This window comes from Haemaphysalis longicornis, unplaced genomic scaffold (genome assembly GCF_048455015.1).
Source record: "Haemaphysalis longicornis isolate Haplotype H1 unplaced genomic scaffold, Haemaphysalis longicornis Haplotype H1 scaffold_8, whole genome shotgun sequence".
In the NCBI taxonomy this organism is placed as follows: domain Eukaryota; kingdom Metazoa; phylum Arthropoda; class Arachnida; order Ixodida; family Ixodidae; genus Haemaphysalis; species Haemaphysalis longicornis.
Genome location: NW_027526445.1, coordinates 89,696,141 through 89,721,275, shown reverse-complemented (window position 1 = coordinate 89,721,275; position 25,135 = coordinate 89,696,141).

Below are 25,135 nucleotides of genomic sequence, written 5' to 3'. Positions count from 1 at the left end.
TTGACCTAACTGAATGTTTTGATCTAGAGAGAGAGAGAGAGATAGTGACGGAGTCCGAGGTTTATTGAAGAAGATTTAATACAAGTTGATCGCCCCTGAGCATATCCGGGCTTATCACCACGTCGCATGAAGACATAAGGCGTTTGCCCGTATTTAGCACAGTTTAAGGGTATGTGTTGCCCGCCTAGCTTGCAGCTATTTGGCGCTTAGATCCTTTGTTGCACGGGGAAGGATGGTGTTCCTAGGCGTAGGGTGAAGAGGTGTGCCCAATGTTTTTCGCGGAAAAAAGTGCGGTAGTCGCGGTCAACCTTCCGCATGGTATGCGAGTTTGCGTAAATATTCGTTGGCTGCACCGTTCCTTTCTATTCCACCGTGTCCCGGTATAAATGTGGCGTATACTTTCATCTTTGTGGATTTAAGAACCTTCCTCAATTGTTTAGGTATTATGCCTGCAGCCAAGAGACTAATGGCATATTGAGCGTGTGCCACGAAGTTCAAACAAAGTTGTGTTAGGCGGAATGTAAAAACGATGTCCGCCTTTCCTTTCCTGTGTGTAAGAGGTAATGGAATAACCTTTATTGAGGTTGGGAAACCAACATGTCCGTAGTTGGGAAAGGGGAAGAAGGGAAGATGAGAGGTGGGGGGGATTAGTTAGTCAGGTTGGGCCGAGTCACAATGATTGATACTGTATACATTGTTACAATTGTTAGTTTCGTCCTTTCAAACGTTCAGTCGTCAGTGCATGCTGGGTTTTCAGAGTTTTGGAGCTTTATTCGAAACAATTTCATCTTAGCCATCCGCCTGATCTCGTGCACGTCTCAGACAATGTATTGCGGTAGTAGGAGGGCTTGAATGGCGAGCCGCTGGATTGGTGACATATGCATCATTGCGTCCAGCTATTTTCCGCATGTATTCTGCAGGCTGGCCAATCCCCATTGTTTAACACGGGGCTCGTTTCGGGCTATGATAGTGGCGTGTCAGATAAGTTCAAAGTTAGTGCAAGACACGTTAAGACCTTCGCAGTTATTGTGAAAATAGAGATACAGGCACGCCGGGCTGCCCTATATGGTCTTGAGATAATGCTCCTTATTTGTTTTTATTCAGTGAGGGTAAGATTGTTTACGGGAGGCTGACCCATATATGACTCGTGATCACGGCGCACAAGTTTTTTAGTTTCCTCTTTTACTCGGGTTTGCCGTCTATAGGTGAAATACAATGCAAGCCTAATCTTGAAATATTTCCTGTATATTTGTTATTGAGTAACCGTCACTAACGGTTCTCTGTAATACCAGGCCAATAGCTTTTACGGGGCAGTTTTCTGAATTCACAAGCTGGCGCATTTCTAGGTTCTATAAATTGTCGAGGCGGCGCATTTCATCGTTTGCCGTAGAGTGCTCGCGACGCGTAGGGCTACGAAAACTTGAAAATAATTTCCAATTTCAAGAAATTAAAACACATGTACTTAGTTTTATTTTTGGCTGCAGCACATTTTATGTTATTTCTCGCACTAATCTAGGTTTTCAACAGATTTTCAGTGTCTGTCGTAGTTTTTTCCAAGTGTATTTATTTCGGTAACACAGTTTTAGCGCCGCTATTAGTATAGGTTGGAAACGCGCGTCGGTAGTGGCGTAAGTTCGGGCACAGCTAGGGACTGTATGTGTCGAGCATGCGACTTCCCATGGGGGGCAGAACAAACTTCACTGCGCCGGCGTGGCGCCTGTTTGAATCGCACATCGTTTCTTTCGCCTCGGCTGCAGTATCATTGTCCTGCTTTTCACAATCTAGTTGTTGTGTACTGCAGCTTCAGGCGAACCCTCGTATCTGGCTACCCTAGTTGTAGTTTCCAGTTTGCAGCGGTGGCGTCCTTCGTGGGCGATTTTTCACTGATAGTGGATGGCTAGCAAGCACGAAAAAAACGAAAAAATGTGCCTAATAACGCTATCGAGATTAAACAACTTCCTGAGCGCGAAGAACCCATCCCGGGATTACCGAAGTTGCTTAAGCAAAAAAATAACAAACCTATGTGAGCTTGCGCCTCGTGAGGGGCACCCGGCTCCGTCCATGATTGCGTGTGGGCTTGCGCCCCGTCAGTATGCCCACCGTCGTCGTCGTCGTGGTCTTCGGTGGCGCGACGACGCTGAAGACATTTCTCCACACTACAACCGGAGGCCGCTTTCTTGACACCTCACACTTTTGGATGGTTGACATTGGAAACTTAGTGGCCGCGTCATTGAAACAGGAAAAGCCCGGGTAGGCAGGAGGGCAGCCCCGTAAGCGGGCTTGGCTAAGTGGGCGGTGACGACATCTTGACGCCCTTAACTTCGAGGGTGACAGTCTTGCTTTGCCGCTCGCCGTACAAAGAACGTGCATAAACGTGTTCTTTCTGGTCCCTTCTGGCTGGGATACGCAGTCCGTGTGGGGAGAAGCTGCGCCCAGCCCAAGTTCTGGTTTTTTTTTTTCAAGCCTTGCAGCCCTCGTGTAAGCTGAACCATTTTTAACGCCTATATTGCCAGGCACTTAGCAGCAGCCTAAATATCTAGGGTTACTTTTTTTCAAGAGGTAACCAGCTAGAAGGTATAGGAAAAGTTTAATTACGAGTTTACACTGAAAGAGAGCACCTCTAAAGCAAGCTAAAAGGCTCTTTCCAGTCTTCAATGGCCTCTGATACCAAATTCTTGACAGCAGCAATCTTCTGCTGTGAGTCACGGTGCTGGAAGGCCGAGTGGTGCCCGCTGTGGCGCTGCAAGGGCTAAGAGTAATAATTTAGGAGCACACTGTATGCAATATTGGGAAGGTAGGTAGATCGCTGTTTTCTTTTCGCAAGATTTTAGGTAACACGACTTTAAAGAGGTGACGATGTAGAGCACTGCACTTGTAACCATTCAAGCTACCTAACAGTGATAATTATGCTGGCCGCAGATAAACTGAAATGTGGTGTTGCTGTTGTAACCCGCGCCATTCCGCCAAATAAATGTGGCTGTCTATAGATACCTCACTGTTTCCTGAAACTCATAGCGAGATATTGCATGAGGTCGCACTTTGCCTCCATGTTCAGGGTTTATCGCAACGGCTTCATGCTGAAATAAAAGCCTTAATGTAAGGATGATGCCGTTCGCTACACCGACTGTAGAAAATCATTGTTGAGAGGAGCGCGAAAGCTGAGAGTGCATACAAGTGCTGCTCAGCAAGAGTAGGCGTATTCGATTCGCTTCCTCGGTGGCCCCTTTTCTGGTGGCGGCGAAAAAGGAAAAATAAATTCTCTTGTGCACGAGATTTCAGCGCATGGTCAAGATACCCATTGTGGTCAAAATTTATCAGCAGCCCTCCACTGCGCCGCGCCTCATCGCCTGCGTTGCGTTGGACCGTTAAACCCTACAATAATTCGCGCAATCGTTTACACTCGGCGCAAGCAGTGGCGCTGATCTTTGCACAAATGAAGAAAGCTGCACCCGCCGCCTCCAAGGAGGCACGATGATAACCCACAGGCATTCTACCACAATGTTTAGAGGGCTTGAACTGGATGATCACATGGAACAGAGTGCTTTTCAAATAGATTTGCAGCTCATGTTATATTTGTAATAAAAAATCGGCGCGACTGTGCGGCGTCATTGCACTGTCTCTGCATGTCAATCGCGTAACTTCTTACCTCAACTGCTAGCTATCAGCTAGAAGTGGTAAAACAGAGACACATCATTCAATAAAAAATGTTTTTGTGTCTCGTAGGGCAAAAGAAATATTAAAAAAAACAGCCCATTTAACCAAAGGAGCCGTGACGTTTTCTTGTAAAGCTGTTGTCGTAAATGACCGCAATGCCCAAAATAGAACGATTGTTCGATTTTGTTTATTACGGCTGTTTATTTAGGGCACATGCTGATTATTCTTCGGGAATATTTGCAGGCAAACCATAAGAGTACTTTTTAGCTTTGATGAAGGAGACACGGTCGTAGTATAGTACTGAATGAAAGACATATTCAACCCAAAAGGAAGAATATCATCGTAAAATAGCCCTATTTGTGTTAAGGTGCGCAGAGGGCCGAATCTGGTGTGGGAATAAAGATATTGCAGGCTCCGCACCTCCTGCTAAAGCGAGAAGAAACTACCAAGGATCATGGTTCACTGACGTTTTGTGTCCTTTTTTTAACCAGAACAGTTTTGTTATTGGGAGAACGATTTCTTAGCTCGTGTTTGTAAATCTTGTAACTACCCGACTTGTTGATAGTCGTAAAAAGTTTGGTTAACTTTGGCACAGAAATAAGGCTAGGTAATCACACGCCGCTCTGAATTGCATTGTTTTTGTTTATTTACGAAGGTTCACTTTTCAACATATACCTAATTGAACCCATGAGAACATCTGCTGGAACATCGGAGATGTGGTTCTCTTGTGTCGGCTGGAATGTGGAGTGGAGTTCCTGAGAGCAGCAGCGCCGCCACTCCAAAAAATTAACAACTCGCGCGAATGAATCGACAGCTGAACGTCAGAGACTGGAGGCTTTACGAGCCTACCTGCGTGCCGACTGGGGGCTGAGTCGGTGTGTCTGGGAAATGGTTTCTCTAAGGCCGCCGTCACGTCGAGAAATCTTTCCTACCCCTTCGTGACGCACAACTTTCAGCAAACTTACCAGCAACATCTTCGCTGTTTCTAGCCTTGTATCACGTTTGCTAAAGTGTCACTTTCGCGGTTTAAAAGAAGAGCATCTTTTTTTCTTATTTATTTTCATAGTTTGAATGGTCTGAAATTTTGAACAAATATTCGGCCACCTGTCACATTGAAGCAAAAATTTAGAAATAAAGACCTCTTCTTGTTTACATAAGAGGTCCTCGGCTGTAAAATTAGCCTTAACCAGGCAGTAACGTTCCTGTTTTACTAGAAGGGAAGAGTGTCACGTTTTGTGACACGTCTCGACCAGCTCAGAAGAATGGACACGGGAGAATTTTGACCACAATGGGTATCTTGACCATGCGCTGAGATCTCGTGCACAAGAGAATTTATTTTTCCTTTTTCGCCGCCACCAGAAAAGGGGCCACCGAGGAAGCGAATCGAATACGCCTACTCTTGCTGAGCAGCACTTGTATGCACTCTCAGCTTTCGCGCTCCTCTCAACAATGATTTTATACTGTCGGCGTAGCGAAGGGCATCATCCTTACATTAAGGCTATTATTTCAGCATGAAGCCGTTGCGATAAAACCTGAGCATGTAGGCAAAGTGCGACCTCATGCAATATCTCGTTATGAGTTGCAGGAAACGGTGAGGCATATATAGACAACCACATTTATTTGGCGGAATGGCGCGGGTTACAACAGCAACACGACATTTCAGTTTATCTGCGGCCAGCATTATTATCCCTGTTAGGTTGCTTGAATGGTTACAAGTGCAGTGCTCTACTTCGTCACCTCTTTAAAGTCGTGTTGCCTAAAATCTTGCGAAAAGAACACAGCGATCTGCCTACCTTCCCATTATTGCATACAGTGTGCTCCTAAATTATTACGCTTGGCCCTTGCAGCGCCACAGCGGGCACCACACGGCCTTCCAGCACCGTGACTCACAGCAGAAGATTGCTGCTGTCAAGAATTTGGCATCAGAGGCCATTGAAGACTGGAAAGAGCCTTTCAGCCTGCTCTAGAGGTGCTCTCTTTCTTGAAAAAAAAGTAACCCTAGATGCTTAGGCTGCTGCTAAGTGCCTGGCAATATAGGCGTTATAAATGGTTCAGCTTACATTAGGTGTTCAAAGCTTGAAAAAAAAAAAACCAGAACTTGGGCTGGGCGCAGCTTCTCCCCACACGGACTGCGTATCCCAGCCAGAAGGGACCAGAAAGAACAAGTTTATGCACGTTCTTTGTACGGCGAGCGGCAAAGCAAGACTGTCACCCTCGAAGTTAAGGGCGTCAAGACGTTGTCACCACCCACCTAGCCAAGCCCGCTTACGGGGCTGCCCTCCTGCCAACCCGGGCTTTCCCTGTTTCAATGACGCGGCCACGAAGTTTCCAAAGTCAACCAGCCAAAAGTGTGAGGTGTCAAGAAAGCGGCCTCCGGCTGTAGTGTGGACAAATGTCTTCAGCGTCGTCAAGCCGCCAAAGACCAAGACGACGACGACGGTGGGCATACTGACGGGGCGCAAGCCCACACGCAATCATGGACGGAGCCGGGTGCCCCTCACGAGGCGCAAGCTCACATGGGTTTGTTATTCTTTAAGTGCGATGCACTTTAAAAGCGACCCCAAACCTTCCACCGCCGGCGGCGCCGTCCGTCCGCAGTCCTCCTCTCCCTAGCAACGGCGCGGAGCGGAGGGAAAGCGTCCGTAGCAACGGCGCGGTGACGTCACTTCACCACGTGACCGCGCTCGCTCCGCCTCCTCGCCGTGGCTGCGCGGGTGCGCGCCGCTCCCCGCACCGCTCCTCGCGCCGTGACGTCATGGTATGACGTCACAGCGCGCCTCCTCTCTCCAGCAGCTGACGCGCGCCTCTCTCTCCACCGTGACGTCACACTCTCTCCTCTCCCCCTCGCTCGGCTGCAGCTGCCGTGCGCCGCTGTCCCTCTCCCCTTGCGCTCGCCTCCTCTCTCAGCCACCTGGTTCGGCGCGCTGGGCGCGGCGTACCCCCCTATATATGCAGCGATAAACTGCCAGACCTCCACGGGTCGGCTCGCGCGCGCTCACGGGCGAATGCCAACGAATTTTAACTTTACTACTCCTCATAGCATCACCCCGTGCATTCGCACTTCACCATGTTCACCCTCAGGGAAATGCTTGGGAGTTTTTTTGCTTAAGCAACTTCGATAATCCCGGGATGGGTTCTTCGCGCTCAGGGAGTTGTTGTATCTCGATAGCGTTATTAAGCTTATTTTTCCGTTTTTTCGTGCTTACTAGCCATCCACTATCAGCCGTGCTGAAAAATCGCATACGAAGGACGCCACCGCTGCAAACCGGAAACTACAACTAGGGCAGCCAGATACGAGTGCTCACCTGAAGCTGCAGTACACAACAACTAGATTGTGGAAAGCAGGACAATGATACTGCAGCCGAGGCGAAAGAAACGATGTGCGATTCAAACAGGCGCCACGCCGGCGCAGTGAAGTTCGTTCTGCGCCCCATCGGTAGTCGCATGCTCGTCACATACGGTGCCTAGCTGTGCCCGAACTTACGCCACTACAGACGGGCGTTTCCAACCTATAATAATAGCGGCGCTAAAACTGTGTCACCGAAAGAAATACACTTGGAAAAAACTACGACAGACACTGAAAATCTGTGGAAAACCTAGATTAGTGCGAGAAACAACATAAAATGTGCTGCAGCCAAAAAAAAAACTAAGTACATGTGTTTTATTTCTTGAAATTGGAAATTATTTTCAAGTTTTCGTAGCCCTACGCGTCGCGAGCTCTCTACGGCAAACGATGAAATGCGCCGCCTCGACAATTTATAGAACCTAGAAATGCGCCAGCTTGTGAATTCAGAAAACTGCCGCGTAAAAATTATTGGCCTGGTATTACAGAGAACCGTTAGAGACGATTACTCAATCACAAATATACAGGAAATATTTCAAGATTAGGCTTGCATTGTAATTCACTTATAGACGGCACACCCGAGTAAAAGAGGAAACTAGAAAACTTTTACGCCGTGATCATGAGTCGTATATGGGTCAGCCTCCCTTAAACAATCTTACCCTCAGTGAATAAAAACAAATGAGGAGCATTATCTCAAGACCATATAGGGCAGCCCGGCGTGCCTGTATCTCTATTTTCACAATAACCGCGAAGGTCTTAACGTGTCTTGCACGAACTTAGGAACTTATCTGACACGCCACTATCATAGCCCGAAACGAGCCCCATGTTAAACAATGGGGATTGGCCACCCTGCAGAATACATGCGGAAAATAGCTGGACGCAATGATGCATATGTCACCAATCCAGCGGCTCGCCATTCAAGCCGTCCTACTACCGCAATACATTGTCTGAGACGTGCACGAGATCAGCCGGAAGGCTAAGATGAAATTGTTTCGAATAAAGCTCCAAAACTCTGAAAACCCAGCATGCACTGACGACTGGACGTTTGAAAGGACGAAACTAACAATTGTAACAACGTATACAGTGTCAATCATTGTGACTTTGGCCCAACCTGACTAACTATTCCCCCCCACCTCTCATCTTCCCTTCTTCCCCTTTCCCAACTACGGACATGTAGGTTTCCCCACCTCAATAAAGGTTATTCAATTACCTCTTACACACAGGAAAGGAAATGCGGACATCGTCTTTACATTCCGCCTAACACAGCTTTGTTTGAACTTCGTTGCACTCGCTCAATATGCCATTAATCTCTTGGCTGCAGGCATAATACCTGAACAATTGAGGAAGGTTCTTAATTCCACAAAGATGAAAGTTCACGCCACAGTTAAACCGGGACACGGTGGAATAGACAGGAACGGTGCAGCCAACGAATATTTACGCAAACTCGCATATCACGCGGAAGGTTGACCGCGACTACCGCACTTTTTTCCGCGAAAAACATTGGGCACTCCTCTTCACCCTACGCCTAGGAACACCATCGTTCCCCGTGCAACAAAGGATCTAAGCGCCAAATAGCTCCAAGCTAGGCGGGCAACACATACCCTTAAACTGTGCTAAATACGGGCAAACGCCTTATGTCTTCATGCGACGTGGTGATAAGCCCGGATATGCTCAGGGGCGAGCAACTTGTATTAAATCTTCTTCAATAAACCTCGGACTCCCTCACTATCTCTCTCTCTCTCTCTAGAACAAAACATTCAGTTAGGTCAAAACGATAGAGAAATAATACAGTAAAACAGCGACACTGTCACCTTCCTGTTTAAATTCACTGACACAGCGCAGCCGCAATCTTTTTGGCCGACATCTTAAGCTACACCAGCGAAAATGTCCTGTACCTTTCGAGAACTGCAGTATCGTTGCGGCTACTTTATCAATCATGGCTGCACTGCAATTCTCGGAAATCATAAATAGTAAATTAACCACTCCAATTCAAAAGGTTCCATGCACGCCGAAGTAACGCTATCGTGCCATACATCTAAACATCTAAACGTACATGTCACCTGCCACTGTTTGTTCGAAGTTATTGGGTAACCCAGACGGACTAAGCTAAAGCTTAAACAGCTCGGCCATTATAATTGGTGTAAATATTCCACCAATCTTTGCGTAAATATTTACTTGCAAGCTTAGACGCACAAAAAATAGAAATGTAGATATTTGTAGCCTAAATATCTGTTCTGATCAACGTTCATCTCGGCTGACTCAAATTCCCCCACTACCAACAAAGAAGGAGACATATGTCGTACATATACACCTATTTCATGAAGGTGCATTACTTTTCTGCACTTAACAGTTTGTGCAAAAACTTAACTGTGAGAAGCGTGTGATGTGAAAAAATGTACTAACAATTTGTGCGACTCTGTTAGGCTTCTTTGTGGCACTTGCAGCAAAATATTGCAAAAAGATAGAAAAATGAAAAGGTGCATCTAGCTGAAGCTAATGAAGACTTCCTCAAATGAATCCCTAGGCGTGCCATAACAAATTAGTTCGTAAAATTTTCTCGTTGATTTACAATGTGCACTAGAATTTTTCTTGGAGCAGCAAATGAACGCCGAACTAGCTTCTACGCACAGCTGTTCCTGCCCGTCTGACCACAGCATTGGGGAGGGTGATGGACGCGCTTGACCGCCTGGCTCAAAAGAATTGTCGCATAATACCAGAATCTGAAGGCAATAAAAACAAATATATTTGCCGCAATATTTATACTTCGGAGCCCTTAAGATAACATAAATTATTAAACCACAATAAATGGGCATTGAACACTGATTTGCAATTTCACAATACCCTATTTCTGAGCTTATAATTTCCCAATACTATCAAGGGCAAGCACCAAAACATGCGAATTTGTAATTTGTCATTTTGCATCTTTCTCTTATACTGACCGTATCTAAAGTTCGAAGAACTGCAGCGCTCTCTTGGGATACACACATCAGGCTGTCCTTTTCACTGTGAATTTGCGATGCTGCTATAATCGTTCAGAGCGGCTATACATAATACACACAGACATAAAAAGTAGTCTTGTATAATTCGCACCCTCGCAGACCCAAATATGTTTTTCATTAGGAAAGAATAACATTGTAAGTGTTTCACATTACGCTTTAGACAACACAACAGACTCAATAAGAACAGTAGTAAAAACTGTGCTATCTGCGCGGTACCTGCATGTTAGCATGTCTGCGGAACAATAAATGGAATTGCACAGTCATAATTCATGATGGTGGCTTAGTGGAGCGGCCCCAAACCCCACCAAGAAACAAGATACCGTGACGTTATGTCTACTTTACCCGAACGTAGGGAGGGAATCAAAATTCGTCATCTTTCTCTGTTTAAATGTGCCTAAATTATAGAGTACGTGGTAAGACTGGCGTTCTCATCATCCCAATTAAAAAAGTCTGTTTTTGAGCGAGACACGTATTTTACCTTACCAGAAGCCTAAAGATCTCGCTATTTGTCCTTATTTGTGTTACCCTGCTACAACAATCATCATTTATAGCACCCCGGCTAAAGACCCTGCAGTTACAGAGTCACCAAAGCAGTAAAAAAACATAAAATTTGCTCTGGGAAGTTTGGCTACAGCTCAAAATACCGCCACCTTTTGTAACCATACCCCTTCCGTAAAGCCCACTCATTAGAGCCTAAGGAAAATTCTGGCAATCTGACAACTGTATCAGAACTTACAAAATTGGTGCAATTACTTACCCTTATTTCGGACAATTTTCCAAGGGGATGTCGTAACTAACGTACGCCCGATTAAGAGCCAGAGAGAGAGGTTCAGAGAAATCTGGCTTTAACAGATTGTTATTCTGCTGACAAACACAGACATCACATTGTTCAACTTACAGTACGCCGTAAGGCGGAGGATCACTGCTATGTTGATTATGACCAATGTTACGTGCCAAGGACAATGAATGTCTTGTACAAGAAAAAACACAAACTTTTGCGGGCTTGCACGGCACTCACACATTTTGTCAGAGGTATTTTGTACTTCAATCCAGCTAAAACAACATCAGCAGGTTACGCGTATAAAATTATATGAGTGGTCGCATTGTAAGCTTGTACGCAAACACAAAAGTACTATAGATAAACATATGAAGTAACAATATGGGGTGACCGAGACAAAGCGGGTTCGTAAGTCTTACTGCAAATACGACCACCGTGCACGAAAAGGGTTGTGTAACACGGAGGCCTTCGCCGAAGCTGCAGCGTTATGTCGTTTCTTGAATATACAGTCACGCAAAGTGTCGGAGCAACAAAAGCGGCTGCCTTGGCCTTGGTTGAACAAACAACAACATTTCACACAACATATAACAAAGAAGTTTAGCACCGTGCTGCCGCCAGGTAGTCCTGATGCAGGGACAGGGCTGGGCCATAAAGACTGCGATGAATCAGAGGACAGCGGTGATGCGTGTTTGTTTTGACAAACTTGGATGACCAGGAAGATGAGTAGAGGAATGATCAAGCGAAGCTGGGCAATCGCCTCTGTGGGAATATGCCTTCCCCGGGTGGCCTGGGGGACCTTCTACGTGGGAAATCAGCAGTCAGCAGTGCTATGGCGGTTAGGCAACTGGCATGGGTAGGGCCACGGCGATTGACTTGAAATGAGCTGGTCCATGGCTGGTTAGGGAGAGGGCGAGGCGCGTCGACGGAGAAACCGCGCAGTCCGAGCCTCTTGTATACGCAGTCACGATAGACGTGGTACGCTTCCCTTAAGTGGTGGCAAAGAAGACAATTATCAGGGTGTTCGCGATACGTCCGTGTACCTCGGCGTCTGGGTTTTTACTACCGGAGTTTGGGTAGGCGACAGTGAGCGGCTGTACGGCGGGGTCTCTTGATGACGGGTTGGAGCTGGGCGGAGTCGACGACAAGTTTCAGCGTAGGCCATATACTTCCTAATGGGGTGCTTTCGACGGTGTAGAAGTTCCCAGTGCGTGCTGAACTTCTTTTTGGGTCACGTCGGTCAGGGAGGTGACTTGGGGTTGCGGTGTTGTTGGGAAACGTTTCCTCCGTTCATCGCTAACAACGGCGTTGATTGTTTACTGTGAGTCTTCCGTCGCGAATCAAGAGAAGGTGGCGGGGTTCGACAAAAACGCGTTGAGGGTCTGATCGTAGTGCCTCGAATGCATGTCAAGGGTAGCCTCCATCACGGAAGCCTCGATCACAAACTCAGCGACGGTTTTCGTTTGGTTGCGAAGGAGCCCAGCGCAGAAATCTTATTTACACCCCGTGTACGAAAGCGCACCTTCTTCTGTTTAGCCATATCTGGGTCAGCTCGTCGGAACAGCTTCGTCATCTCCTCAACGAACACTACCACACGTTTTTTGTGGTGTTCGATTCACGTCTGCGACAGCAGCTCAGACCGTTCTGTAGCCAGGACAGTGGTGAACGTTTTCAACAACTCCGAAGGTTAGGAACATGTTGCTTTGTGTTAGCGAGCTCTCGTGGTTTTCAAAGCAGACATGGGCCGAGTCTCTCAAGTAGAAAATTACTTTTCTTAGGGCTTCATTGTCCAGTGGATTGAAGATTAGGATGACCTCCAGCTCCCCCAGCACTCTTCCGTGTCTTGACCAGGTGATCCTCGAAATGATGCTGCTGAACGACGGGAGGATTTTCTCGGTTGACCATTGTGCTGGTGATGACGTCTTCTTTCTTCACTTTCTCCGGTAGTAGACCGAGCTCGCCTTAGAGGCTTTGCTATCGGTGCCTGGTACGAATGGAACTTGCTTTGCGGCTTGCACACGGTTTAGGGTGTATCTACCCAACACCAGTACCAGTTGCCACGCAGCCAAAGATGCTGCAGTTGTCTTGAAAGGAAAACATGTTCATTGCAGCGAGCTTGTGCTCCCCTATCAAGTAAAAAAATATGCAGGCGGCAAAGCCGCCGTCAAATAAGTGACGTGCGCAGGCGGGTGTCGGGGAATGGAATGTCGCAGCTGCTCTCTGTGGGCATTTATATCTCGGCGCGAGGGTTTCTCGAAAATTCCAATTGCAACCAAAACACTATAAATGAAGGATGAAGACTCTAGGCACGTGACGACAGCTCCAAACTTTCCCTATCAAGTGAAATAACAACTCCGGCATAAAGAATGGAACATGCGCTTCACTTGGCCCAGAGATAACACAGATAACACAGCCCGGCGCAGCCCGTCGGCCAATCAAAACATAAAAAAATCCAGAGCATGGTTGGAGGCAATATTATGGCTGACATGACCAATTCCTTTTAGCGTGACAGTCGCAGATGTGGGATAGGGGATACATGGTGAGCAACAATCGAAAGTCTCGTGCGGGTTTAGGAATTTTTTTATAAATGTCTGTCACAAGCAGAAATCACACTTTGCTTTCAACTGTCTTTCGGAATGCTTTAGTTTTTGGATTTATTCAATGAAAGAAGACTTACGTTGTCTTGCGCAAAACAGTAAGTTGAAAAAAAAAACTGCAGCAATTAGAAACAGCGCGTCCCTCGCGCGGTTTCTAAATGTTCACGTCAGGGAAAAACGGAGTAGACTTTCTGGTAATTCCTTCTACTGTGCGTACCACATAAAAAAAAATTCACGAATTGTGCCCGGCACGCACATTTGATGTCTAGTAGAAGAAGCCATGCGCAGGGCTCTGTTTTAAATAGCTTTCAAGTTTCAGGCAATGAAACAAACTCTGTCTCCAGAATGTTTTTAATAGGGAGGTAATCCTACAGAAGGAAACATTAAGGTCGAAATCGGATATTCAACTTCGACATCGTTATTACACAACCAGTACTTAAGTGCCATACCGTTGAATCTTGGCGTAACATAGACTGTATATCCCATGCAGATACAGGGGTACAAAATTTTCAACCGCGGAGCGCGCTGCAGCAAGCAGCCAAGAATCAATATGCAAATCGTCACCATAGTACTGAAGTGAGATAGAGACGGTTTATATAACGACACAGTTTATATCAATAAAGATCGAGAACAAACTCGCAGAAATATTACTTTTCCAGACAATGAAGGTAAATTTTTAGGTCACCCTATTATTCTTTGCGAATTCTAGGCTCCGCCATTTACATTGTAATTTGGCTCCGCATCTATATGCTTTTTGAAAAACCAATAAAGAAATCGCATCCTGCAGTCATCATTAGTATTTTTTTTAGCAGTGCTCCAGATGTTTTTATTCAGTTAGTTACCCTTACTCCGATAACTGCACGGGCCTAGTTTAGATGCGTGTACTGACACCTACTATCGCGACAATTTGGGCACACTGACATTTCAAAGTGTTTCACATTTCTTGCCCTCTCACACGAGAACTTTCCGAACACAAAATCGGTAGTTGGATCTTTCCGTGGACGCTATAGGAGGTTCGGATACGGATTGTCCGAAATAAATTGTATTTCGTCGGCATCAGCTGGAGAAGAACTCAGAGAAACTGAAATGGTGAAAGGCAACAATAGAAACCATTCATGCATCGATAGTAACTGCCACCAAGTTAGCTAAAATAATACGACCTAGCCTTTTTTTGAACCTTTTTCGGACACACACCAACTGCAATCAGGCACGAAAATTAATATAGAAAGAGAAGAAAATAAAACTTTTCGTCCCTTTTTTTTAAAAAAAGTAAAAACACTCGAAGCTTGATGGTTAACTGGCAAAGTGCAACGAAAACTGCGGCCTTCGTCACCTCTCAACCTCTTCCGTCTGTCACCCTTCCGCGCCCTCGCAACACTCGTTAGCACATCCATAATTACGCAATAGAGCGAGTGCCGGCTTTACGGCTTGCTCTTCGGCCGAATGAATCTCTCGTGGCCAACCCGTAGCCAAGCGTACGGAAATTCAGGTCACCATCATGGTCACAGCTTCCTCATGCAGGAGTTTTACTGCACCACGTTTTCACTAACACTCTTTGGCAAAACAATTAAACCGTGGCCTACCCATAGACTTGCGCACGTGAATTGAGGTAATCATCCTGAGAGCTGTTTTCTCTTCGATCGTTAGCGTTCACGCATCACATGTTCAAGTTAGTTACATCAAGCTACGCTTGAAAATAGTGTCGTTCACTTTGATCACACAATATCAGAAGCTATCCGTAGGCTAGGTAATCAAATGATTTGTGGACCTTCGCTTTTTTATAAAATATAACGTCCACAAGGGTAGCCCATATTAACGCCGGAGGACGTTTACTGAGTTCCATACTTATTAGAATGCCGATTAAATCTGTCAGCCCCACACAGACTTATACTTACAAAGCTTGATGCGATGGCATGCAGTTTCACTTGGAAAAAGACTCACTTGGGTTCACAATCAGTCAGTTTGAAACTAACTCTTGATTTCTGGGGCTCTAACTCATTCGGGCTGAAATTGATTATATCAAACAATGCTTGCTAGAACTGAAACTCCCGTGTGAGTTTGAGCTCAACTGAGGCTGAATAATGACTCGATAATGAGTGAGCCGACTTCTGCGTGAAACATTCCACGATTAGCATAAAAAATGCGAAAACCTCTCCACAGCCTAAAAATGAGCACATGAAACACTAAAAAACAAACACTAATAGTAGCTCTTCTGGGAAGAAGCGCATAGTGGCCAGCGTCGTCTCCAGCGTTTTTTGCAGCGAAAGGGGTACTTATGACTGTATTGTCAAAGAAACCGGTTAAGTAGAGGCACGACAAATCACGGCAACGTACGTATGGAGAATAGGGCAGCAGCAGCTTCACGGCAAGATATTTTTGCTCGCTATGTGTGGAACAAGCGGTGTGGTGTGACATGGTGCACGTCCGTTTATCACCACGACACTCAACGGTACCGCACCTCTCAAATAAATGCGAAAGCACAGTTTAGCCGTTATACACCTTGGCAAAACCGAAACTTTAAGGCACAACCTTGTTTTTTTACTAACCTTCCCAAAATAGACGCATGTAACTACGCCATATCAGACACAGACTTTTGTCTCGGGGAAGGAGCGCCAAGATCTTGCATTGATGCACCGCTTGGAGAGCGCTCCCGTCAAATGCTTGGTCCTTTAAAGAGTTGCTTTCGCTTTTAGCCCCCCAAAGTTACCCACACAATGGCTTCAAACCACCTTCTAACACTGGCGTGGCAGTGGCCCCTCCCCCAGTGGAATTGCCCTTCCAAAAAAGGTGGTTTTGTTGAATAGTACATAATACATAAATGGGTACCGTTTCTTACGCCAACATAATCCCTACAACAGCGCTAAGATAAAAGAAAAAGTGATATGTGTGCCTTTCTGACCAATTGCATGGCGAAACTAAATACGTTACGCCTATTGGTATTACAAGTATCTAATTTTGTTTAAAATAATTTTCTTACGATGTATTTTCTAAATCGACGTTTGGAAGACAGTTTGTACTACTTGGGGCTTCACCTAAATTACGGGTATCCTGCGATACTTTGCCACGCAATTAACAATCTTCTGTTCAGCTCAATTACATAGCATTTGTGCTATCATCGCTATTGGGAATTCTGCGAGACGTTTTGCTCCAGCAGGTTCTGACGTCGAATGCTGGCTTTGTATAGTATGTACCAACGTGGGCGTTTGCATTTTCAGCCGCTTCTAACCCACTTCCGTGCAAATGCCATGTTGGTTGGAATAACGCCTATTAACAATACCAACGGAATGAGCAGATTAAAGTTATCTGCATATTTCTACGTAATTGCACCTGCAGTGTTTCACGAGATTCAATTCTTCTTTAAACCACCAAGGAAATGGACGATCAAGATAACTATTCTTTCAAAAGCAGTGGGTGGTCTCCAGGCAGAAGTACTCAGACGTGATGTTGTACACCTGGTGTTTTTTCCGAGTTAGATAACCTGTGCTAACTTAATAGAAAAAAGACCCATTCTTGGTGCAACTGTGATTGGCTTTCGGGGGCCGTCGTGTGTGTAGAGTAGGTGGCACAAAATGTTGCAGCCACTTATCGCGTTAAACATGCAAGGGCGGTGTCGCAGAGACCTCCAAAATGGGCTCCACAAATTAAATAAGACGATGTTTATCGCTTACTTGTGGAAAGAGTATACCAACGCTATTCTGCCGCTGCTAGAGTAATTTGCGGAAACATTTCAAAGGTGGGGAGTGGTTTTCGTGGGAAATATATGTTGTGATACTGCTTATAGGGTCAATAGAGCTCGGAAGGGGTTCTGTATTGCATGTATTTCAGATTGATTGATTGATTGTAGGGTTTAACGCGCCGACGCAACGCAGGCGATGAGGCGCGCCGTAGTGGAGGACTCCGGATTAATTTTGACCACCTGGGGATCTTTAACGCGCGCCGAAATCTCGTACACACGTGCGTTTTTGCTTTTCGCCTCCATCAGAAAAGCGGCCGCCGCGGCCGGGAATTGAACCCGCGACCTCGTGCTCAGCAGCGCAACGCCTTAGCCACTCAGCCACCGCGGCGGGTGCATGTATTTCAGGCGCTCTATACCAAATTGTAGAGGTGTGGCTGTAGATTAAAAAGCTTTGCAATGGATCTAGCTGTCCAGAACTGTTCCCGAAATATTTCAGGCGACTAGGGCGTATAAGGTAAAATGTGTTGTTAAAAACTTCTGCTCATGATTGCTCAGAAGACGGCACTTTACATATCTAGGGTTCATATGTTAAAGGTGGTGTTGTTTATGCAAATAATTGGAAGAATAACCCATCCCAGTCAAATAAGTTGGTATCGGTATGGGGTTTTAGTGGAGGTTGGAAACCAAAGTCAGTTCTGCGCAGGTAAATTCGCTGGCTGGTTCCTGAGTTATAAAGGTTAATGTTCTTGCCTCAGTCTATTCGAGTGCAATCCCAATTTGGGGCACGGCTCAGTGCAGGTTAAGATTTGCTGTACAATACGATGCGTTAAGGGCTGTACGACAATTTTAGTGGCCTCAAACTCAACGAGGTCTATATAGGTATGATACCGAATTGGCCCCAAGCATGAGAACCACTACGCGTTTACGGTGCTCAAAGCTGGCCTTAACGTAGAGTTGTGACGTTATAATCAGTTTTAGAGTCATGTATCTGACAGAGGGCAGATAAACTGGCTTTCGAGCCAATGTTGGCTTGATTGATGTTATTATCACTGAAAATGTCGGTTTTCTGGTTGTTCTTGTTCATATAATTAGTTAAGCGTTGGATGCATGGACGCGCTGCAGATAATGACATTGGGTGGCAGGTGTAAAGTTGGCGACGCGAGGCCGCCATTACGAAGGCAATGGATATGAATCGCTGTTGGAAGATTTGAGTTATTGAGTCCCAACGCAATCGGTCAAAGTAATAATTGCGTAAGGCTTCGTTTGAACATACCACGTCACGTTGGTCTGTTGTTTCTTCATGAACGTTTTACGTTTAGGGAGAGGAACCACAGCTGGAAGTTTGTCGATCCGAGTTTAAATAGGGAGACTAATTTCACTACAGAAATGGGCTCGGTGAGACAATTACAGTGCTCGGGGGCACAACCACTAAGTTTTGCATAATAGAACGCGGTATCTGATGGAACGAAAAGTTAGAGTTTGGGCTAGCTTTTCTGTGGCATTTTGTCTTGCAAAACCATATTTAAACGTGAGAGATGGTATCCCGCATTTCTCTGTCGCTTGAAGTTGTTTAACCCATATAGGTTGGAAGTTTGTGTGAAGAGTGCGTACTACGAGTAAGCGTACAATACATACCACACCCTGAGTTTGTTTTCAGTTGCTCCGTTTGTTATCTCAACACTGGCACGTAGCCCTAACACCCACAGGAGCGTTAGGGCGGCCATGAAGTTGCAAGGTGTTGGTGGGATTAAATGTCTTGATTAGTGTGTTTGGTTCGCCAGGATTGCCTATGGAAGGCCCAATAATGAAGAGTTAAAAACGACTATTTTCTCTTTCATCTGGCGTACTGCCTTGCATCATAAGGCTTTAAAATAACTGAAGGAAATGTTTTGGGTGACCGACATCACCAAACAATATAGGTAAACCACATACAACGGTTCTCTTGCACATATCACATCCTGTACAAAAGTCAACAAATATTTTTTGCGAGTTCGTTTTTTGAGAAACATGAGTATGCGACAGCAGCACATCAGCGCGACGAAGGTATAAAAGTCACGTTCAAAATCACATCAGTTTGGTGAAGCGACCGCTCCGTGCCCGCTACAAATACAACGGTGTTAAAAACCCAATTTGAAATTTAGCATGAAAGTTTCTTGACTTTATGAGTGCCTTTGAATGTTTGATGAAAGGTTGATGCTTAAAAAAGTTTTTGATGAGACGCACACAAGCAAATAGATTAACTCCCAAAGAACTTTAATAAGGTTACCTTCAAAAAAGCCAAAGACAATTCTGAATTCCGAGAAAAGGTAAAATTGCTCTATGCTGAGATTGAAGTGTTGATAAAAATAAGTAGATTGTTCTTCTGTGCAACAAATACAAAAAACATGGGCTATAAAAATAACCCTAAAGTGATCTTTCTAGAAAGCAATTGCTTTAGGTTTTGGATAGTGTCGGTACCAAAATTAAACTTGCAGCATATTCAAATTTCGATCGTATCTCTCACATCTTCATTAAAATGTCTCCATCGACAATGCAGACGTCTTGAGGTCATCGCCGCTTCTCCACTGGCGTTGGTCCTTATGCGACGTCTGTACTATTTCAACCGTTTATTAATTGAGTCACAGTTTTAATGCATCGTGCCCTGTGGAATCATTGCTGCAATTTTTTGTAAACTCATATTCCATCGATGGCCCTACTTTTTGCTTTACTAGGTGAGCATGTTTTTGCAAATGGTGTGCACAGTTTTGCTTTACTATGTTGCCGTGAAAGTTTTCAAACAATTCCTGTTTCTACTTTGAAACGTAACTTTGGCTTCCGGGTCGACAGCGCTTGCTTTCATTAAATTGGGAATAACATATGATGAGATCACAAAAAGGATAGATTTCTCGGTTCCTTGCACCTCAATATTTCTCAGTGAAACGACTTCAGGGAAGATAATGATAATGTACTTTCGCTCAGAAAAAAATATTGCATTATTAGTTGTCGCAAGCCAAGCACGATGTGCTCATGCACCACATGCTGCAAATAATAAATGTAACAATTGTGAAGGTTGAGATTCATCTCGAAGTTAACCTTTCTATTTTCAGCGGTTGAGTTTCTGATTTTTAATAAAAAATACCGAAGGCGATGGTGACTTCTCAACGCGCTATACATACAGAAAACACAATACACCGATGTTACAATAGCTCAAAGTTACGGCAGTACGCTCGGACTTTCGCAATACCATCTCTCGATGCCGGACAGAATCAGAACCAGGAGAGGTGACCTGTATATATGCATGCAACCTTATTCCATTTGATGAAATTTTGTATTAAATTCAAGGTAATGACCATCGTACACGCGGAATATAGACAGTGTACATAATAGAGAGTATAAAAAACAGAATATATCGCAAAAAAAACTTATTTCGAAGCAAACAATCGAAATCAAATAGCCACAGCAGTAAGAAGAAGATTTTATGCGCGTAATCTTACGTTTCCGCTACATCACGGTATTTCGCCGATGTAGATGTTCAGGTAACAAATGAATTCAGCAACCATTATTAGAAAAGGTGCAGATGATATTAAAAAAACTAACGTTCTTTAAATGTATTTTTGTCGGCTATGACAGACGAACGCAATGGGAAGCATTTTTTGTGTTTATGGTTATGTTTTCGAAAATGAGACGAAATATTGTTCCTCAATATTGGAAGAAGGCGGCATCTTCAACCCTCAAAACTTGTAGCTTGCAGACAAAGCCCAAGTTTTCTATAAATATCTTTTTAACAGGTACGTTTAACAAAAAAACAATTAGAATTTCCAATAATATTCCTTAATATGACGTACAGGGTAAGTGATCGTATCCAATATTTTGGAACAAATGTATTACCATTTATTTTTATTTCATTGTTCGAGTCTGTAATATCTCGAGTTCAGCAAGTGCAAACTTAAGAAGGCAGTTTTTAAAAAGCTTGCTCCAACCATTATTATTGAGTGGAACGTCTTCCCACGCCCCAAAATAAACAACTTTCTCAGCAGAAGTAATTTTTAATAAGACCCCACTTTTTCTGAGCGCTGCGCTATGCTGCACGAGCAAACTGTGGGCCAATACACTTGACAGCCAGAAGGAGCCAGTGTACCAGTAACGTCTGAAAGGTATTAGGTCAGATGCTTTCAAGTACTCTCAAAATACGTAACCGGTGTTGTTTACTCTCATTATAAGTGATTGGCCACCAGTTGTGCTTGCCCGAATGAAGTAACTCGATCATAATATTTCTTCGCAAATTCGTCCTCGGGGGCCATGGGAAATCAGCGTTCGAACATCTCAGTCTCTCGAAAAACTAGAAGCGAGAACTTCGTGAGCATGTGTTTCCAAGTAAATAAAAAACACCCAAAATAACCACGCTGCACGTCCTCTGGGCTTCACGTATATTAGTTCTCAGAATTTTTTTCTCCCCCACTGATGTACCTGGTCAATTGATTACACAAATCGCAATGAACCTATGGAATTGATAAATATTTTGAAACATTTAACGGAAGCAGACGAACGTTGGCTCTGCAATGCTTGAAAATAATGTGTGGGCAATTGATGTGAGCTTTCATTGAGTTAAACATTACCGCCTCACCTGATTCTCGTTGTAAATGCGATCAATCACACCGACGCAGAAACGAGCTCTTGGTACCTAATACACGTGACTGTCAATTATACTGCTGCGAACCACGTACGGGTTTGTTTGCTTATTGTTTGTTTTTAATGCACGCCTGCGCACGGCTCTGTTATCTGTATCCCATGCGAAGTGCTTGTTCCATTATTTATTTTCATGCCGCACGGGCTATATCATTCAGATAAGGAGGCTGGTTCGCCCAAACATCACAAGGAAAGAATAATCTTCCTTGATGTACAATTTTCTGGATATGAGTCGACGCTTCGAGAACCACGCACCCCGGAAGATAAAAAGCCTGCAGAGCAGACGCCACGGTAATACTATCGCCGACGCTCGTTAGCGCCCATCACTTTGTTGACTGCTTCTTCGCCCCCTTTGTAATCTTTGAGTTGTTAGGGGAGCGCAAGTTCGCTCCAATAAACATCTTTCCCTTGAAGACAACTGCATCGTCTTTGGCTTCTTGAAAATATAATGAATTGTAGCTTGATGGCGAAATCCCGATGTTCGCCGGTGAGGCACAGTAAAATGTGCCCCAAGGAGTAGATGAGCATAAATAAAAAGGTTTGTATTTTGTTTTCTAAAATCCTTTGTGTGTGTGTGTTTCAAATATGCCATACTGTTCAGTTGAATTCAGTCGTATATGAGCGTTCTTACGGACTGTTTAGAGGCAGATAATAGGGCCAGAGCTTGACCCTGATATGTAGCTCCACCTTTGATTTCGACACTGGATGAAAAGTTCACCACTGCCCTACTGATGAGGTTTGAGTGGAAAGTCACTTATAGACAATAGGAACTAACAGTGACATATCTGATGAAAGGTACAAGAAAGCAAATATTTCAAGCCTCTCTTTTTGCTTCGCTGCGTAAGCTACGCAAATAAACACTTCTCATCTTTCATGGGACCGATCAGACGGTACTCATATTATAAAGACTGAAAGAAGCAAGGCTACCATGCGCGATCTGCGCTTGCCGCCCCAACTAAAGGACTGACGTTTATACAAGGAGCTACTGTCATTTGACAATATTCAATATTGTGATATTCAGAACGGTTTTGAATTTAGAAACTCACATGCTTGGGTTCTGATTATATCGCTGGGCTGGGCATTCTCGATATCTGAGTAGTTTGCATACCATGCCCTCAAATGCGATGTGCATTCCCCCACATTTGAGCTTGCATAGGTCGTCCCTGCATTGCAAGAGGCGTGTTTGCAACAGGCTATGAGTCACCTGATTCGCAACAGCGCCAACAAACGGGCGGAGCATATATCAACCCCGCGCCAGCAGAAATTCACCAGCGCGTCTGTATCACTTTGCACGCATTCGGCGAAGTCGACCGTGGAGCTATGAACGTTGCAGCTCAAAAATGGAGAATTAGTCGTTGAAAACATTGCCCCACCTCCCAAAAAACGAAACCTAATAAAATTGTCCTATCGTTTTTTCGACCTTGAAAATTGCAACAACAACGGACGTAAGCTGCACACCACTCGGCCATAAGCCGGATCTGTCAGTATTATAGGTGCAAAGTATATATTGTATAGCCTGGTTACATTTTTATTTAGTTTTGGCAATCTTAGCAGCTGCAGCAACGTCCCTGTGCTTTTATGGGCCGTTTGTAAAAATTCTGCTTTGATAGCAGTTGTTTGTAACGCTCAGGTGTTGCAGCCGACGATAACTGGGCCAATGATACAAGTAACGTAGTTAACACTCTCATACTTGAGTCTCGAAAAGATACCACAGAACTTGATGTTCCCTATGTTAGCCATTCATGGACGAAATGTGGACACATGAACTACCAATCTGGCTTTGATAAAGCTTGATTCTTAATAACCTATCTGTGATACTCGTCGCTTTTTTTTAATTCTCACAAACCGTATAGCCAGAGCTAAAAAATAACTGCTAAAAAAGTCCAGCTAATACAAAGTCTGGCCAGCTTACGTTACCACGAATGGAATGAAAGTGTCCGACTCAACTCTCGCGGTGATAACGGTTACCGAACGTGCAGAGAGATTTATTCGCGCGAATTCTACGAGTGTTGTAGCCAGAACGCTGTTATTAAACACATACGACGCTATTGCAGATTCGGTAAAAGGAGAAACAGAAAAAACAGCCACGAATTAAACTGATCCCGTTCAAACGGAAATAGTGATTTGTATAAATATAGCCCATTGCTGCAATAGAAAAATAAATATATCGCTCTTTTTTAATAATGAATTCCAATTGGCCACAAATATTGAGGGTGTCTGAAAACGCGGAGCTTCCGAATTCTTTTTGACTTTATAGATGTCAATATCTGGCGAGAATAAACATGGGGGCATAAAGTTTGAGAATTAAGATAGGCCGCACAATGACGAAGCACGTCGTTGTTTCAAAAGAGCAATACGTCCTCTACTTAAGGTTTACTATTTTATAGTTACCGGGGACCTCTGGAGTGTTTGCATGCTCATCGTACTTTGATATTGCTACGGAGCAGCCCTCCATAGTGAAGTTGTGAAGCCGTGGTAATAAGGGGGAATCCCCGTGGCGGGCATGTATCGAAACAAGAAGGCAGAGAAAGGTAACTATGGGTGTGGCACCCGGCAGGAGATAAAACGGTCATGTGCTGTGTCTCCGATTCGAACCAATTGTAAATAGTGTAAATACAACCCATTCTAACTGCGCCTAGCTCGCCTCATCTTGTTGGAGGTGCTACAACGATCACGTGTGCAACAGAGTTTCGGAGCGGCCTCACGCTACCTCAGAAGACCCTGACCACCAATTCTGGACAGCCCTATAAACCGGCCATGCCACTTCGTTTGTGTTGTGCCTGACCCCGAATCCTGGATTTTTCTATGGCACCGACGACGTCGACGTAGATGACTGGTTCACCCTGCATGAGCGTGTAAGCAACCATAACAATTGAGATCCAAAATCATTTACCAGCAACAGAGAAGGGCGCTCAAGTGGTAAAATACCTATGAACATGAGCTCACTAGCTGGGCACCCGTAAAGATAGTCAAGAGAGTGCGCTTCGGAAGTCACTTCGACATACCCTTGCTGACAAGCAAGAGCTTTGCGGACGTTGTCAGATGACCAGGAAGCCGTATTTAGCGTATATACATGATGCTTTAACCTTGGCGCCAAGTGTGACCACACAATGTCCGAGACTGACAACATCGGTCAATTCTTAAAAGGCATTGCCGATGATGCCACTACCTTGCTCGTTAGCAAGGTCTGCTCAACCATGGATGGAATCCATACGGAGGGATGACGCTTCCAGGAAGAGAAATGCTGCAGCATTGTAAAGAACTTCACGAGGCCCCCAAACGCAAGAGCGACATGCTCCGGCAAGGGTGCACCGTTTACTAGGCGCGACACTTCTCCGCGCGAAAATTTGGTACACATTGTATGCCGGGAGCAGGAAGCTACGGCTCCGCCGACTTCTATTTCCCTAACAGAGACAGAAACACCCA